Genomic DNA, 19,774 nt, shown 5'->3' with positions numbered 1-19,774 from the left:
TTTCTCTGATCTCTACTATGTGCTTACATAGAGTTTTACTTCTTATTACCAAAGATAGCTTAACTCAACTTCCCTTCCAAATTCGTCAACACTGCTGGCCCCCGTCAGCTGACACTTAACCCTCTGTATTTTCTTCTCTTCCAAAGTCTATTCCCCTCAACTGATCAAAGAGCTATTTTTGACTCAGACTTTTACTAAGTTAAAGAACTTGAAGAGGATGAAAAGGTGAAGGGACAATGCTATTCTCTCTCTCTAACACCTAGGAATAACTCGAATGTTACCTCCCAAGACAAAAATACTGTCTTGAGAGCTTTTTCTTATATTTACCAGGTACTTTGGTTTTGGAAGAACAGCCAATCAAATGGAAAACTGGTCCAAAAATTAAAGATGACTCCTAGAGAAATGAGGTTTGATCCTTCAGCAATGAGAAGGTAGAGTAGCAATCGACCCAATTCAATATGAGCAAGCCAACTCGACAACAAACTAAAGTAAGTAAAATTACAGTCTTGTTTTATTTAAATTAAATTAGGACATACTTCACCAGTTAAAGAATGACAATTGCCAATAATGGGTTTGGCATGCTTGTGGTCTCATCAGTACATAAATTATGATTCTCCAAAACTGTAAAATAAAGCCTATGTTCATAATCAGTTGGCACCTACTACTAGACAGAACTGTTGAACTGTATTATTTCGTACTTTTTTCTTAAGCACACTATATAAGTGCACAACTGCATGATAGGTGACATTGAATATATTATGTAAGAAGAAGCATTTCCTATTTGTATCGTAATGAACAAATTGTGTGGTTACCAATTTCTACTTTTAATTCATTTTCTTTGCTAAAAACAGAAAGGGTATTTTTTTCTGTGACAGTGAATATCAATGTACAGTATAAAGAATGAATCTATTCAGAATGACTTTGACCAACTACTCTGACTTGGAGTCAAAAAGCATCAGAAAGTCCTGTGTTATAGCTTGTGTAACAGTCTATATTAGAGGTCTAATGACTCCCGAATCTATTTATCTTCTTAAAAATCAGACAAATATGAAATAGCAACTCAGTGTTTCTAGTAAACTAATTTAGTAGAGTAAGCTACTTTAAATTGCAACCTCCTGTTTGTTTAATAACATTAAGATTAAAACGTAGCAATGTTTTTAGGTGACAATAAATCATAGCAATTAACTTTCTCTTTGGAAAAAATACTAAGAAAATGACTCAGGTGTAGGGGGTGCAAATACAGATATGTTGACTAAAATAGATCCCCTCTAAGATTTTTCTAATGGTATAGGAATTTTGATTTTGCCAATCATCCAGGGCTAGTAAATAAGCTTCTGCTCTATACGCTAGAACTTTATTCTCAGTCTGCTTGCCTTCCTGATTGCTAAGTCTTTCTAAATTAGAGCAAGCAATTTCTCTTTGTTTTACCTAATATTTGAAAATGGCAAAAAAAAAAAAAATTCCCCTGGGTCACTGAAAATTATCCTTTCATTCCAGCCGCCTGTTTCAAGTCAGTCAAAACATTCCAGACTTCAAAAGGACACTCTGCCTTCTCAGGCCGTTTTGGTATCCCTCTATGGTTGGCCTAGGAGGGATCAGTTATTTGGATAAATTAATTTCTGGAGCCTGCTGGCCTTCTAGAAGACCTCAATGTCTGACTGCAAATTAGTTCTACCGAACATGAAGAAATCCCTGGGCAGGCTAGAAGAAATAAATGGTGATAAAATCTAATACTACAATGTTTATAATGCGATTTTATTCTGCTATGTAGCTTGTAAGCACTGTTAATGTTGAATTAAATATTTTAATTTTTTTAAAGGGGCTATAAAAGCAGAAAATCAGATCAGTGTCCAAGTCACAGCAAAAAAGGCCGCAAGCCAGCTTCAAAATAAAACTTCTAGCAGGAACCTTTCATGAGAACACACAAAAAGGTCCTAGTTTTCCACGACATCCACATGAGAGACACAGCCCCCCTTGCCGGCACCCCCTCCTTTGAGACAGGAAGTCCCGCAGTTGAATTATGCTTCAGCAGGGCCTGTGAATAAACTGTTAGGCCGCCCTGAGTCCGAGGTGTGCAAGTGCCGAAGGAGAGCTTATCCTGAAGGAAGAGCGGTCCCCCGGCCAAAACTAACAAACAGGGCCCCTCAAGCGGAACAATGGTCCAGAAAACTCAGCAAAAAAGAAAATAAACTTCATTGGCAGTTTGTTTTTGACTGTTAAGAGCTTAGCTACAACTCTATCAAGATTTTTAAGAAGGTAAGAAATTTCACACGTACAGCATTCTCACAGCTGCTTGAGAGTTTAGAGTGCAAATGTATCTTCTTGTCTCGCCATGTCTAATCCACTTTAGGAGATACTTGTATCTTTTCTTTCCAAAGTAAACAGAACCACACCTTTGAGAAAGAGATGAAGAACTTCCTCTCCCCCTCCACACCCCCAGGCACAGTTCTGCTTGAGTGAGCGGAATCTAACTCCTAGTGAGGCTGGGCTAATTCTAACCGAGGGGATGAAGATTAGAAATAAAGGCTGAAGATGGGAACATGTTTTTAGACATATATATATATATATATGTATATATGTATATATGTATATATATATACATATGTATGTATATGTATATATGTATACTAAAATATAGTACCTTCAAGAATTTTTTTAAATTTACATAAGGAATCACTGTTAACTGTCTTTGTAGTTAGCTGCAAATATATTTCAGTTCCCAAAGATCCATGAATTTCAACATGTATCTAAATTTTTTTTTAATTTAAAAATATTTATCTCTGGACTGGACATAGTAAATTAACTATTCTCATGCTATACTTGGGTCCCCTCTTTATAAAAAACACTATTTTTTAAACTCAGATTAAGCCAGCGTAATTGCTTGGAATTGAATCTAAGAGAAAATATACAGTAAATTAGCAATAGATGAAAAAAGCCTGAACAAAAAACGAGAAAAGATATTTAAAATGGCTGATGGTGGTGCTTTCAGTCATATCCTAAATTTGTCCTCATATCACCCACAGTGCCGTGAAATGACAGCAAGGCTAATAAGATGACCATATTTGTGAGGTTAATTCTAAATTTAACTAAAAAATACTCATAGATTAATATTTTGAAAAAATGTAGAACTACAAATAAGAAGGGATTCTTTGTATACGTGAAGAAACAATGAAAGTTAGATGAAAGACTGTTCAAATGAAGATTTCATCCCTAGAATTCCTACAGAAATGTGTAAAAGTAGGATACATGGAAAAGCAAGCATTCATTTTTCTGGAGCGATCATTGTAGAATTCCTCTATTTCGACAAGATTTCAGATTGGGGGAAATGGGTCTGTTGACATTTTTTTAAGCCATCAAAATCTAAATATGCCCATTTTTCACTAAATCCACAGAAAAGTTAGGTAATTCCTTTGTGTTTTCTAAACACTTCATAAGCAAGGCTTTCCTTTCAAGGCTGCACATATTTTCAAAGTGTTTTTTTTTATTATCCATTCAGTAAGAAATTAGATTTGATTGCAAAATCAGATTTGTCACTATTGATCTGAGCTTCTGATATAAAGAAAAGAGAAAATAAAAGAAATTAAAAAAACAACATTCTTACCCTGAGTTCTTTTATAACCTCTAAAGCTTATATTATTTTTATTGTAGATCAATAAGTAACATATTAAAAAGGATGAAAGGACTTTAATACTATACTTGGGAGCACATGGAGGGCTTGAAAAAGGCAAGAAATAGCAGAAGTATTTCTAATCTGTATGTGCTTTATGAGACCCTTCCTGAAAAAAATAAAGTTTTCTTCAAAATGATATGCTAATAACCCCAAAGGAACACAGAAAGCATTATCAATATTGCCTCCTTGAATATGGAAAAATGGCCTTGGTCCTGATAGCCCCATCTGCTCTCTTTTATGAGCACTAGGTAATAAATGTGGATTCGCTAAATCTCAGCTGTGGACGGGATCCGGGAGGTAGTCCACTTCCGTGGATTCCCACGTACAGCCTCCAACAACTTATCACCAAGTACTATGAGCCCAGGCTATCTGTGCAAAGTACTTAGAACATCCCTGGCTACATAGTGTGATAAATGCCTAATAAATGTTATTAAATCTTAGCTGTAACATGCACTGAACATCTCCAAGGACATAAAGCTGATACTACCCAACAAAGTCAGCCCATTTCATCTTTTCCCATAAGACTACTTATGTGTATAAGAACTGTTATTGAGCCCTGGCTGGTGTGGATCAGTGGATTGAGCACCAGCCTGAGAACCAAAAGACTGCCTGTTCAAATCCCAGTCAGGGCACATGCCTGGGTTGCAGGCCAGGTCCTCGGTAGGAGGTACATGAGAAGCAACCACACATTGATGTTCCTCTCCCTATCTCTCTCCCTTCCCCTCTGTCTCAAAATAAATATACGAAATTTAAAAATTAAAGAACTGTTATTGATTTAACAAATATACAATGTTTGGAGAATTTAGCTATCAATAAAAACAACTTTTTTGGAAATAACTTTAAAAGACTCTTTGATAATATCTCAATCAATTTAATATGCAGTATATATATTTTATTTTTCAGCAAGACATTTCTCATCTTAAAATTTTAATTAAGCTATAGGGGTATACACTTTCTTTTTTTGCATTTACAAATTCCTTTAAATTATATACTATTTTTTCCTCAATTTTTAAGGTAGGTAAGAACATTATAAGATTTTTGGGCCTGGTCTTCCAAGGTAATATCAAAATTCATACAACTCTTATTAGCAGTATACACGGAAGCCACTAACTTCAGCTAAAATTGCAGGAGATCTCCTTTGTCCCAAGAAGTTAAGGCAACCTGCAGAGGACTGTGCCGAGGAATGAGGAGTTCACCACATACTCTCATGGCACACGTGTGCGAAGGAGCCCAATTACTTCTCTCGCTGTCATGGCTGATGGTTCTGTGAATTATAGTCCTCATTTAATATCACAAATAGATCGCGTGTTCACTTGAAGTTTTTGTTGGCTATATTGTTTTAAGATGGCAGCCTGACCCACAGTTTGAATTGAAAATTTAGAAATATCACCATTTAAACAAACAGTCTACTAGGAAAAAATAAAATAAAATAATAAAATATACAAGTATAAGGTATGTTGATTTTGTTTGAAATCAGTCACTGTGTTTAAATAATTATCCCAGGGTGAACAGAAAGGTAACTGTTTTTTTTAAAAGATAACATGTTAGTTGCTTGTGTTAAAATACAGATTTGGTTTTGTTAGTTCATAGTAAATAATGAGGATAGATTTTTTTCCCAATAATTTGGAACCTGAGCAAACCACTAATTTTAATGTCTAATGTGAACTTCTTAACAAATGAACTTTAATAAAAGTCAGCTCTATGGATGAAATCATTTATATGTTGCTTGGGTTTCACCTCACCGCCAACAGCTTCCTATTTTGAGAACACAAGTGGTTAAATGCAGGCGTAGCTAACCAATTATAAACATTTCACAGGGAACATAATTGCACATGCCCCAATGCAAAATATTCTTGAACTCATTTTTACAGCTACCCAGGTTACCAGATGGGGTACTTGAATAGACAAATTACTAAAAAATCACTAAGGTAAGCAATGAAAGTAAAGTAAAATGTGTTTTTGGTAATTTTGCCTTATTCTAAGAAAATCTGTCTCTTTATGTAAATGGAAATTAGATATGGAATTAAAAAAATTGATAGTAACCTAGCTTTTTAATGACATTTTAGATAATAATATGGCATTTTTTTCCATAAGTTCAGATTATTTTTTCTTTATTGCAAATGTATTCACAATTATTTTGGCTAATGAGAAACTAAATCCCAGAACTTACACATTTCCCCTCCTTCTTTTAATCTTTGTAAATATACCAGCCCTGTAACTGGTGTTAAGTTTACTGTCTGATTACTCTCAAAGCATGTTTTATTGTTAAAGACATCCCAGATGGGTATACTTTGAAAGAAATACAGCACTGTCATTAAAGAAAGGAATCATGTATCAATGATTTTTGATACAATAAAATTTTGAGAATTTTTAAACATCAAAATAAATTACCGTAAGTTGTGGAATCCCTGAAAATAATTTTAGCTTAACACATAATTGAAGTAAAAATGAGTCGAAGTGAATAAACAGTTGCCACTTTATTTGTACAGCCTAGTACTTATTTTCTCCTGCATCCCCCCACATAATGCACATCGTATTTCAAAATAAAAAAAATAAAATAAATTTAGTAGTTTAAGAAAGACTTTTTTGTCCTTTACATCTTACAAAAAGAGAGGGAAAATGGTTAAAGACACTAAGTTATTTTTTTAAGTAGCACCTGGAAGAACACACGGGCATTCACTGTTTTTTAAGTGCACTTTTGATGAACACATAATGTGTATGTGTATTGCTATGTGGCTTAATAAAGCTATTCATGTTCTCCTTTTGGTCCTCACAATGATGCTGAGGCACGCAGCACTGAAATACGATCCCCGTGTTAAGGATGAGGATACCAGCTCAGAGACCATCAGAGATTTGCTCGCACTCAGGCAGCAGGTGAGCCAGGCCTCTAACACAAGCCTTTGGCTGCCCCCCAAGCCCATGCTCCCTCCTGTACCCTCACAGTATCTGCTGACTTCAACTTATAAGAACACAAGCTCAGTCACTGTTTTATTCATACAACACAGGAGTATATATGTTTATAGCATAACATGAATTAAACTTTTAAAAATTATTAGAATGTTGGTCATATCTATGTTAATTTTGGATTTGGGGGACCTTTCAAAAATTTTCAAGAATTCCTTTGATGTATAAACAGTAATTGATCTCGTTTAACTTTGTACAGCAGTTTGCAAAACTTCTGTAATGAATACAGTTTGTTTGTGAAAAGCACATGAAAATTTGGTATATGACTGACAGCTTATTTTGCCCATCTACTTTCACGTACGTAAAATTAGTCTATATTTTCCTTGGTAATCCTATTTTCATAAAAGGACTTGTGAAATAAACCTTATCCTCTGCTCGAATTATGAGAAATTTTCCATTAACGGGGGTCCTCTTAATGAGGTTTCACTGCAGAGGTGAGTATTTTCCGCGTAACTCTACCTTCACGAAACCTGACAGGTAAGCAGCTCGGAGTGTGATGCTAGTCTTTTTCCAAAGGCACATGCCTCCCTGGGGCCACGGAGGAGATCACTGCCCAAGTAGCACATGTGAAGGTTTCTTTCTGTTTATAATTCTGCCACTCCAGAAAGTTGTATTCATTCATTATTCATTCATTCATTCATTCAACCAAAATGTTTTTTCACATCTCAGCAAAATAAAGAGGGGTGAGTGTCTGAGGAAGGTGGTTATTCTCCTCTCATGCTCTCTGCCCTGAAACAGCTCACAGTCTAGAGGGCAAACAGATTTGTCGATATGTGTGAACAATGCAAAATGGTATAAAATATATGCTAATTAGCAGTTCAAAGCACTTATTGTATGAAGATGAAAGAGATCTGCTAGGGGGAGAGGAGATAAAGATGAATAAATTGACACCTGAATGTACTCAATGTGCAAAAGAGAGAAAAAGCCCCAGTGACTGACTATATGAAAGGTGGTAGAAAAATGAATTATATAACCTATATTGATATAATTACATGTTATATAGTTATATTAAACAGGGGTGTCCAATCTGCGGCCCAGGGTGGCTGTGCATGGGGCCCAACACAAAATGGTAAAATTACTTTTAAGATTATGAGATTCTTTCATGAATATATATCACAATGTGTTTAATGTGTGGCCCAAGACAACACTTCTCCCGGTGTGGTGCAAAGATGCCGAAAGATTGGACATCCCTGTTTCTGTAAGATACGGAATATCCATTTATATAATCGGTTACATTAATTATCAAGCTCCACTTCTTCTGTTCAAAATACTAAGTAAAAATAATTTTAATGCAAAAAAAATCAACAGGATAACTGTATTAGTTATCTAATACTATGTCACAAATTACCCCAAACTTAGCATCTTCAAATAGCACACATGTATCATCTCACAGAATTTTTTTAGGGTTAGAAATCTGGTTGCAGTTGACTTAGGTGCTATTAGGTATTAGGGGCTCTCATGAGAAGGCCCCTCGGCTGTCTGCAGCAGCCTCTGACAGTGGGACTGGGGTTGGAAGTCCGGCTTTCAAAGTTCCGTTCCTGGTCCCAGGGGCCTCTGCACAAGGCTGCCTGAGCGTCCTCGAAACAAGGCAGCCTGCATCCCCCAGAGTGACTGATTCACACCAGCTTTTAGGACCTAGTGTCCGCAGGGCCATCCCACCATTTCTGCTCTTTTTTCTGCTCATTAGAAGTGAGTGAGTCACTAAGCCCAGACCACACCCAAAGGGAGGAGACAGCATCAAGGGATCCCAGCTCTTACAGCAAGGACTATTGAAGAACATGCTTTGAAATCACAGCACATTCTGGAATGGTATACGAAATGTAGACATGATCTTTATTCATATTTCAAGCACCTTTTAAAATGAATCACAGGAATGTTTATATAAATAAAATTGTACATGAACAGAAATGTGGGCATCAAAGACCTTCATCATGGAGCCAATATAAAGCCATACTATGAGCTCTGCAAACAGTAATATCCATTGGCTGAGGGATGAAGAAGGTTGCCAGAGAGAGAGGCCAGGAGACCTTGGAAAGGTAGAGAGGCATCATACTGGGTCCAAATTCGGTCCTGGAACCGTGGGAATGGATCGCCAGACTGCCTGCTTGGCGGGTTCCCACCGATGCTCGGCTTCCATGACGGGTCCTCCTGCCCATCCCCTGGGGACCCACACACATATGTATTTTGTGGTGTATACCCTTTATTAACTTTGATTATCTAGTACAATATGGACACTAACGGAATCATGTTTTGTGAGAACTAAAAGAGATCTTAGTTCTTCATTTTACAAAAGAAAAAAATGAGGCGCAGAGGGAGGAAATAAGTCAAATCGAAGATGACAGAACTGGACCAATGGGAGCGAAAGGAGGAAGCTTGAAGGGGCGGCGTGAGAGCAGTGCGGCTGTCGAACCCCCAAGGGGAGGAGAGATCCGGTGGCGGTCTACCTACAGCGCACCTACATCTTCCTGTGGGTCTGCTCTACCGCAGCTTCCACGCCACAACTGAGGACTTGAGATGTGTCATAGAATCTTCTAGGGAGAAAGCCTAAAATACTTACCACCTGTTTCTTTACAGAAAATGTTTATTATATTATCACTATATTGAAGTGCCTCTCTTATTCTAGCTCATACTTCTGGCAATTACCATCATTCCCAACAGAATTGTAAACCAGGAAAGTTTTTTTTTTTCAAGTATTTAAGTTGTCTTTCTTACCTGCGAATATCAAAACAAAACAAAAAATTCCGAAGTCTGAGCGTTTTCCTCAGATAGAGATCCACGTTCCATCACTGCTATGGGTCATGTATCTCCGGTCCTGACGCCCACCGTGATTTGAGCTCTCAGACCCCAGCACATTAGGAGTGCCAGAGCAGAGGCAGGCCACAGCCAGCGAGTCTGAATGGTTAAAGACCCTCTTTCCTTTCTTTCTAGCATCTGCCACAAGCGATTTCCATCCTTGTCACACTCCATGTGTTCAGCGCCTGTGGCCCGAGTGAGCTGTACCAGGACATAAGACTCCGGCCAGCTCTGATAAACAAACACTTAAGGAGTGTGTATAAAGGGCTTGACATGGCGTTGGGCCCTGGAAATATAAACGAGTCACTGTCCTGGCTCTGGAACAATTTTCCTGTCTAGGTTTTATTCTTTACCCAAAATACCTAGCCACTAATTCAACTGATGCCCAATTTGAACTTTGACAGCCAGTCTCCTCCAAATCCTCGATCACACTCCGACTTCTCAGCGTGCCCAAACAGCCCTGCCTGTTCAAAGGCAGACTTTGCCCCATTCCTTCCATCGTGGGCTGAGAGCCCCAGTCATAATCTCATATTGACCCTGTGACTGTGCCCACTACAACTACAATGAGAGACAGTACCTCATTGCCCTGGTCTCAGCAATTTTAAGTAACAACGGTGTTTCTTTTTAAGCACTTGCTGTATGCGTGCCTGGCACCTTTGATGTTAGTAACAATAGCAAATGCTTAAGACAGCACTCAACTATGTGTCAGGCACCATTCAAAGTCCTCCCACTTGTATAACTTCTTCACACCAACCCTGTGATGTAAGTTATTAGCATCATCTGGTTACAGATGAGGAAGATGGCCCAAGGGAGGCGTGCAGAAGTGCCAGCTGCCTGCAAGTGGGTGTCGCCGTTCACACCTCACACAGCTCACATCTCGGCCTGAGGCGTCAGGCTCCAGAAACGACTCTTATTCACCAGATGTCTTTCATATGTTATTTTTAATCACACAATCATGCAAGGAAGGTATTAGCATCCCTACCTTCCAAGTGAGGAAGAACTGAGGCTGAGAAAGGTCGAGGTGAAGAGCAGGTGCTGAGCAGAGACTGAAGCACATACATCTGACTCTCAATGTACTGCCTTGTCTGAAAGGATGCCCCACCGGCTGGGCGCCAGTGGCTGCATAAACTGCTTTGCAGTCTACAAAGTCTACTTCGGCAGGTCATATCTGATTCCTTCATTATAGAGACCTATAATATAGATATTATTTCTATTTATAAAAGCAATATTGAGGTTCAGATTTTGACATAAGCTTCCCAGCTTCCCATAATTAATAAGCTGTGACTCACAACCTCATTTCTGCTTCCATGCTGGGGCTTTCTTCACTGCACCCACCTGTCTTTCCTTTTTCAAGTTAGTATCTATTTGCTATGTACCCATCACAAGCAGTTTGGCTCCATCATTAGGCTTTACTGCCTAGTCCTGAAAATGCAAAGCAACCCCTGCTCTCAGACAAGTCAGGGGAGAGAAGAAAAACAGTATATTAGGGATACAGTTTATAACCTGTAGTTAAACAAGGACCTTAAGTCATCAGGAAATAAGTATATATATTCACTGTTAGATATTTCCGTGAAAATGATTAGAATGCAGGTGATGGTACATCAAGGGCTAAGACAGAGAGGTACATCTGTAAGACAGAGAGGCAAGACCAGAGCTGTTCTTTCAAATTGCTGCCTCTATTAGCACAGCCTGGGTTTTTTCAAAGGGCCCAAGAAGGCACCTGTTGGGTGGTCTGCCCAGCCCCTCCTCTGGGAACTGCCTTGTTTCTGTGGTTCCCTGTTCCACCAGCCCCAGAGTCCTGCCCCAACCACGACCTGTCCCAGTCCTTCCTTCTGCATGGTTGATAGCTCGGTAACACGTCAGCCACAGTCAGCAGCCAGCACTATGCCAGGGGGTGCAGAAAAGCCAGTCTGCAATCAAAAAGAGGGCTAAAAACATTATAGAGAAATATGGAAAGAAAACTGCCTGAATTCCCTGTATATTGTTTTTTTCTTAAGACTCGCCTCTTGCTTGCTTAAGTCAGCTCATGGTGAGTCCCAGTACTTCCAACCAAATGAACTAAAATTATTCAAGGGAAATGGGATGGGTAGGTGAATAGATAAGGTTTTAGGCCTTCATTTTTATTAGGCTTTATTATGGGTTGAACTGTATCCCTCTCCCCAAGAAATATGTTGAAGTCTGAATTCCCAGGATCTGAATATGACCTTATTTGGAAACAGTGTTTGCAAATGTAATCAAGATGAGGTCTCTACACTTCTCCTAGGAGGACATACAGAATGTTCAGAGACACATGAAGAAATGCTCAATATCGTTAGCTATCCGAGAGATGCAAATTAAAACCACAATGAGATACCACTTTACACCGGTCAGGATGGCTATCATAAACAAAGCAACAAACAACAAATGTTGGAGAGGGTGTGGGGAAAAGGGATCCCTAGTTCACTGTTGGTGGGATTGCAGACTGGTACAACCATTATGGAAAACAGTATGGAATTTTCTCAGAAAAATAAAAATTGACCTGCCTTTTGACCCAGCAATTCCACTGCTAGGATTATATCCCAAGAATCCTAAAACATCAATTTCAAAGAACCTATACACCACAATGTTCATAGCAGCACAATTTACAATAGCCAAGAGTTGGAAACAACCTAGGTGCCCGTCAGTAAATGAATGGATCCAAAAATTGTGGTCCATATACACAATGGAATTCTATGCAGCAGAAAGAAAGAAGGAGCTACTACCCTTTGCAACAACATGGATGGAACTGGAAAGCATTATGCTGAGTGAAATAGGCCAGGTGCTGAAAGACAAATACCATATGATCTCACCTTTAACAGGAAGCTAAACAACAAAATAAACAAGCAAGCATAATAAAAACAAAGACACTGAAATAGAGAACAAGGGGACAGTGACCAGAGGGGAAAGGGAAGGAAATTTAAGGGGGAAGGGGGGAGGGATTTGGGGGAACAAATGTGAGGGACGCAGGGACGAGGGGTGGGGGGATGGGGGGAGGTGGGGAGCTCGGGACGGGGGGGGGGCTTGGATGGGAGAAATAGACAAAAAACGTTACTTAAAAAATAACTAAATAAAAAAATGAGAAAAAAAAGATGAGGTCTCCAGGTTGTACCCTAATCCAAAATAACTAGTGCCCTTATAAAAAGAGGAGAAGAGGCAGACATAGACTGGAGAAGGTCATGTGACAAGATCGGTGGAGATGGAAGTGCTGGGGCTTTTAGCCCTGGGGTGGCAGGGGCTATTCCCAGACCCCCGGAAGCTAAGAAGCAAGGGAGGGTTGCCCTGCAGGTTTCTCCCCAGTTTATGGAATATTGTTCAAGCAGCCTGAAGAAACTAACACAGGCTTCCAACAAGATGCTTCTGCTTTGGAAGGAAGGAAGGAAGGAAGGAAGGAAGGAAGGAAGGAAGGAAGGAAGGAAGGAAGGAAGGAAGGAAGGAAGGGAGGGAGGGAGGGAGGGAGGGAGGGAGGGAGGAAGGGAGGGAGGGAGGGAGGGAGGGAGGGAGGAAAGAAGGAAGGAAAACAAATAAACCACTGGATTCTATACTTTTAAATTTAAGTTATCTAAAAATATCATTTATATAGAACATCTCACTCATGATAAAGCTGAAAAAAATTAAATCCTGATTTAATTTATAATTTCCCAGTTAATATGAATATATATATATACACACACACATACACGTATATATATCTCAAACTTGTATAACTAATTTTAGTATCTTCTGCTAAACAGTGTGCTTCTCTCTATTAATGAAATAAATATTTAATTCTTCCATTTTGGTTAAAAGTCTCTTTTTACTTTTAGAATCTCCAAGTATAGAAATAAGAAACACACGTATTTCATTTAATGGTTTTCTTGCAAAAGCCAGCATCTCAGCAAAAGTCACCATTAGCATCTCAAATTTACCGTAATTTAAAGGAGATGCAAGAGGCAGTTTTAAGAATGTGATGGGGCTCTAAACATAATGACTCTAAAAAATGCTCAAATACCCACGCCTAAAATTTTTGTAATGAAGGCAAATTAACTACCACTTACACTTGCGTGCTCCTTTTAGAGCAGGGGTGTCAACCTCATTTTCACCAGGGGCCCCATCAGCCTTGCAGTTGCCTTCAAAGGGCCCAGTATAATTTTAGGACTGTGTAAGTGTAACTACTCCTTAACTAGGGGCAAGGAGCTCAGCACCGCCACTGGGTAGAAACAAGCTGCCGGGCAGGATAAAAGAAGGTGAGGGCTGATTTGGCTCGAGGGCCTTGTGTTTGCCTCCTGTGGGTCAGAGTCTCAGAAAACCTGATCTTCCCCCACAGCTGACAACGTCATGACTAAACATAAGTCATGTCGGTGCGTGTAACACCTAGCACAGGTATAATGGCTGCATTCTAAAATTTTTATTATAGACCAGGTAATTTTTTATTTATGACCACAAGTCCATTAAAGTTACATTGTACTTTTCGGTATTCAAAGAACTTTAAAATAGATGATTCCACTTGACCCACAAAATTGTAATTTTAAATAAGAAAAGGTAAATAGCATTTTCTCTGTGTTATAATAAAGGAGACCAATGCTTAGAAATCTGCCCCAGGTCATTTAATTAGCAAAGTTAAAATTAGGTCTTCTGACTCTGAATCTAAAATGCAGTTTTTAAGAAACCAGACTGCCTATCCAATTCAGACACAAGATTCAGTTTTTTTACATGGTGGGTATTTAACTGCAAGCTTCATAGCCTTAGGGAAAAATATAGTGATTTAGTTTTTAATTCACTTTCTTTTAAGAAGATAGTAGATACTTTTCTTATCCTGACATGATTTCCTTCTAGAAATCCGCAGAAGCTAAAGGAATAGAAAGGTGCAGCCATATCTTGTCTGATGTTTGCGTTTCGAAGTCGTTTACGTCGGAGAGAGCCAGCCAGGGCCCTGCTGAGAGAGGTGTAAGCCCCTCAAAGGGAAACTGCTCAAGAGGAGACAGAGGAGTGGCCAGAATTATGACAGAAATGCTGTAAAGCCCCATAAATGTCCTCATCTCCTTTTGTCCTCATGAGGTGAATTGAGGAATGGAAAAAAACCTACAAAATCACAAGCTATTTCTTCCTAGAGGTGGAAAACACACAAGCAGCATTCCAGAATTAAAAAGGTGGGACTTCTGATTTCTCACCCTCACCCAGTGCTGTGTCTACTCAGGATCAAAATGAGCAACTACTTCGCCTCGGCCCATGGTCCTTTGTCACATGATAGATACATACAGGCTACATGACAGAATACTGTACCTTGTAATAGTCAAATAATCAATCTTTTTCCTCCCACATGTGTCATGAACCACCTCAAAAGTTTCAACTTTGAATGACACAAAGCATGATTCCATCAAGATTAAGAGTGAACACACCTTGTTCAAGGGATTCCCACACTCTGCCCCCTCTCTAGGCACTGAAATGCCCAGGGAGCTCGTCTCGGCCTCTCCCATACGAGACCCTCTGGGCATCCAGCTGTTGTGGCCTAAACAGGGAGAAACGAGGAGGCTCCACTGACTCCTCTCTGGTCCCACCCCATACACTTCTATGTATGGAGTAAAGAAAGAACCATGTAAAGTTGAGAAAGACTCATTGTTCACAAAGGCAACAGAGATTCATAATACTATACCGATAACTGTACATGTAGAACAACACAGAGATGATTTACAAACTGGCTTTGTATGCAATACCTTTCAAAGAGTTGCTTTTTAAAAAAAAATACTGTCACTTATGAGGAAACTAAAGGTCCTACTCGTATTGGGAATATGCTCTGTGAGGTAGAATGGAGGAAAGTAAAATGATAAAACAGCACTAGACCCTGGCTAGTGTAGCTCAGTGGATTGCGTAGACTGTGAACGGAAGGGTCGCTGGTTTGATTCCCAGTCAGGGCACATGCCCTGGTTGTGGGCCAGGTCCCCAGTGGGGGCCATGTGAGTGGCAACCACACATTGATGTTTCTCTCCCTTGCTTTCTCCTTCCCTTCCCTTCTCCCTAAAAATAAATAAATAAAATATTATAAAAAACAAAACAGCATCAGGTTTATTGCCTTTCAAGCTCCTCATCTTACATATGCAGAAATTGAGGTTCCCAGACAAGTGCTTAGGAAATATTTAATATAATTTTAAAAGAATGTATGTGGTGCAATACTATTCACCAATAAAAATGAACAATGAATGTGCATGTAACACTAAAGACAGGTCACACAGACATAACGCTACCTGCAAAGGCAGAAACAAAAGAGAACACATTGTCTGGGGATTCAGTTTATTGGAGCTTTTGGAACAGACAAAACTGATCAAAGGTAAAAACCGCTGGAACAGTGCTTGTCTCTGGGGTCAGGGAGGGGGATTGGAGAGGTACTAAGTAAGAAGGGACCTGGGAACTTGCTGGGGAGATGGAAATTCTAATTGTGATAGATATTGTCAAAATGATACAGTTAAGAAGAGTACCTTCCAAGGTATGTGAATTTTATCTAAAAAATATTGTGAAAAAAATGTAGTCTTCCAGTGATGGTGAGGAGAGATGGGGGTGAGTAAGACAAAATGAGGACGGGGTACCAAACACTCTTGTGTTCATTTTGAATATGGTGGGGACTTTTTTTTAAGAAAAAGTTTTGAGGTGCCCTGTGGGACTCCAAGGTGTCTCCTGTCATGTGGAAAGGAAAAAAAAAAGCTTTGAAAGATGAACATGAAGAACAAGGAGAAGTTCAGTTCATGTCTGGAAATACAAGTACTTCTGGTACTGTTCCAGGTCTCCTTTCGAGCCTTCATTTTCCTAATTATCTTAATGTTTTCTTCTATGTTCTAGGTCCTCTTCCCACCTTGAACCTGTTTCCCCAACATCCTAAGAAAAGGAGGAAACCTGAGACCCTGAGCCCGGGAACCTCAGGAGCCCACCCGAGGCTCTGCGCACGCGGCTCTGCACGCCTCTGTGGTCAGCAGGCGGGGCCAGCCAAATCGCCAGGAAACTGCTCCAATGCCCCAGTGTTCGCCCTTGAGAAACAGCCCTCCCTCGTCCTGTACTTCTGAGACAGCCAGATAGATCTCTTTCAAGAAGAGAACCGCTCCCCTCTTTACGTAACAAAACAAAACCTCAAAACCGTATGTAATGAAATTGCCCACCAAACACATCTTTTTGTTACAATAAGCAAAAAGAAATTAATCATTATATTCTTCACCTATTGGTGCATTTCATTCTCAAATTTTAGTTAATGCCTTACTTCTTAAATTAGAATTTGCATAACATAAAATATAAAAGGAAATACTATCAGCAACCTTTATTTACAGATTCTGTTAAATGTGCTAGGGACTCTCCAGCACACCAACCTGTGTCAGTCTAAGTACCAGAGTTACATAAAAGGGGGCAGTCAGGAGTAGTCATCAGTGAGTTTATTTTTCATTTATTTTATATGCACTACAAAAGTATTTTTAACATGATAATAAAATTAAATACCCCAGGCCTTAACAGAAACTTAAAAGAACAAACAAACAAATTAAATAGGTTAAGTTAAGGGTGCTTTTCCTGGTCAGGATAAAAGCTATGCTGTACAGAACAATCTGGAAGTGTTTGCGTGAATCATCTCACAAAGATGACTGAGGAGAGCCATAAAATACTCTCTGTAATTGCATCCAGTATGACTGCAAAGTACTTTGATAGCACTTGACCCTTCGTTATTAAAATCCTTATCCATTAGCAGTTCCCGCTCATTGTATAACACCAGTAGGTCTTGTAAGACATGCATTTACAGGAACCACAACAGCATCACTAAAGATCACACTTTGGGACTGTAATAATTCTATTGTGAACACAGCTGAGCTATGAAACCACAGGTCTAAGAGCATCACAATTGATCAGAGAACTCAAAAGGCGAAGTTGCACATGCTCCCCCAAATATTGTACAGAAATTTCCCAAGGGAGCAGCTTTCACTTACTGAAAGGTGCTTTTCTAAAATTCACATCCATGGGCTGACTTGAGTTCTAAATAACACAAAGGTTATTTGTAAAATTACCTCTGATTGGGAATATTTGTTTACGAGGTAAAGGAAACTCTTTTTTCATGGTAAGAACCTGAGGAAAATTCCTGAACCCTTTCTCTTCTGCTTATGAGATAAACCAACAACAGAAAACTTCAGAGACCTAGGGTTCTCCTTAATTTGAAGTCAATTCTAGAGTTCATCAAACTGTGAAACTACCACACTAAACACAGATTTGAAAGATACATACACATGCACACATGTGTATTATAAAACAAACACACATAAAACTATCCGAACTTAGATATTAATTTCAAGTTTTATGAGACAAATATATGTTTTCCCTAAGGCAAAGAAAAATGCAAGCCTTAAAATTACATTATGCTTTTTGGTGTAATTAAGTAATACTAAATGTTGGCTTTTCCTTCTAGAACTCCATTGTTGATAACTGAAACCTCTAAGAAAGATATCAAGTAGGTTTGACTGAGGAAATAAAGTACTACTTAATTCATAACTTAAAATCATTAAAAATTAGTACAGAGCTTTTGAGGAATTTCTAGACACTCAGGTTACAACAAAAATAGTCATTACGATTTTAAAAGTAATAAGTCTTTCCTTAAGACTGACATTCTATTTACTTACAGACGGTCCATTTATCCCTCGGGGGTCTTCCATTGAAGACTTCTTCTGAATTATAGATGGGCTATTAGCTACACACTTCTTCAAAGGGTTCCGACACCCCTGCACCTGTGGGGAAGAGAGCACCAAGGAGCCGTATTAATTGCGTGGCATGAAATTAAGAGTTGATCTTTTTCCATCTGCAGATTTCCCTTTACTAGGATGCATACACAAGTCAAGAATGCTTATCTTCACCGCACGAATCTTTAAAATAAATATTATGGGCTCACTGTTTATCACCATTTACATGAGCCAAGTGTGGCCAAATGATAGCCCAGTGTGTCTGCTGTCAGCAGCTGCAGCCCACGGAAAAAACAGAACAGGCAGGCCAGCTAGAGAGCTTTCCACACACGTTATTTTTGAGCCAACAGTGTAAGAGCTTTTTGTTTTGTTTTGTTTTGAATTCAGTTTCTCCACACTATCTATCAATGTCCATTGTACCACAATGCAAAGAGGAAATACTAACAAAGAAATATGACTGTAGTCTGAGCAAGGATAAAAGAGAAAAACCTCCAGTAGAGTGTTTTACCCTCAGGGCAAGGATATTATTATGCTGTTTCTTAGCAAGTTTACATTGGGTCACAGTTTCACGGCTGATCAAGTCTGAACCATCAGAGACTCTGCACGTTCATGAAGAATGGGGTCTGGGGATACTTCAAGACATGGACAATAGATATTGTGTTTTGAAATGTATTCTGCATTTAGCCTTTTTTCAAAATAGAATATAGCCATCTAGCTGCCCAAGCTCATTTCCTTTCAAAATTAATTTTCATGCTCAAGTTCCAGTGAGGATTCCAAAAGAGACTTTCAGGTTTACTAACTTGGGCTTGGCAATTAAGAAGTTATTCTACATGCCTCGCCTCCAATGATGTACATGTAATTTCCTTAAACAGATATGATCTCTGTATCACCTCCCATAGAACTGCAGAATAGAGAACACATGGTAGTTTGCCTTTAGTATCCCTTTTTGTAAAAGTATTTGAAACCCCTGTAGTCAAATTTCAGTTGTCTGAACTCAGGTTCGGGCTCCGCCACCAACTAACTGAATGGCCACAGGCAAATTGTTTGGACTCTCTGAGCCTCAGTTTTATGTCTGCAAAATGGAATATTTCTACTAGATTATACCCTACAGGTGTATATTTTAGATCTGTAATGTCATGAATGCGTGTATTGAAATGCATAATTTTTGGGTAAAGCATTTCAGGGTTGAATCATTTGGGATGTCACTTTGAAATGCTAAACCAATTCTCATTTATGATTATTTTGCTCACAATTTTCAAGGCTGGAAAACATATGGCTTATCCTCTAGTCAGCACAAAGGCGATGCTTTTTGGACAATATGAGACTCGTGAATAACTAGACCCCCAAAATTTGGAGAATCTTAGAGAATTTGAACAAGATATTATTTTATAATTTCAGGTTAGGAGTAAATAAAAAGCATATGAATATATGTATGTCTGCTAAACTGAGAAAAAACAATACAGCACTCTATTTTGAATTACACACAACTTCAAAACTGAATCTTAAAATCCACTAGCATTGCTTTGAGAGGATTTCTTGTATAATTTGGGCAGAGATATTACAGAAACTAGACTTTTTGTCATTGCTTGAGTGAGTCTCTGGAGGCACGTTAACTTTTCCAGGCGATAAGGCAGCATTTTAAAATGATGATAATAAT

General features: G+C 38.9%; 1 protein-coding gene across 2 annotated transcripts in view; it reads right to left on the bottom strand.

Annotated features, from left to right (window-relative positions):
- Positions 1–18,132, bottom strand: part of EYA1 (EYA transcriptional coactivator and phosphatase 1) — a 291,109-nt gene extending 272,977 nt beyond the window's left edge. Inside the window, exon 1 of one of the 2 annotated variants that reach the window (XM_053660794.1) lies at positions 18,061–18,132. The gene's annotated coding sequence lies outside the window, so the exon portion shown is untranslated. The remainder of the gene's footprint in view (positions 1–18,060) is intronic. The other variant, XM_053660795.1, reaches the window with a different exon arrangement.
- Positions 18,133–19,774: the final 1,642 nt, after the last annotated feature.

Source organism: Artibeus jamaicensis, unplaced genomic scaffold, assembly GCF_021234435.1.
Source record: "Artibeus jamaicensis isolate MK-2021 breed Jamaican fruit bat unplaced genomic scaffold, CSHL_Jam_final scaffold_916, whole genome shotgun sequence".
NCBI lineage: Eukaryota > Metazoa > Chordata > Mammalia > Chiroptera > Phyllostomidae > Artibeus > Artibeus jamaicensis.
The sequence above is the reverse complement of the archived record's forward strand: the minus strand, read 5'-3'. Positions and strand labels throughout refer to the sequence as shown.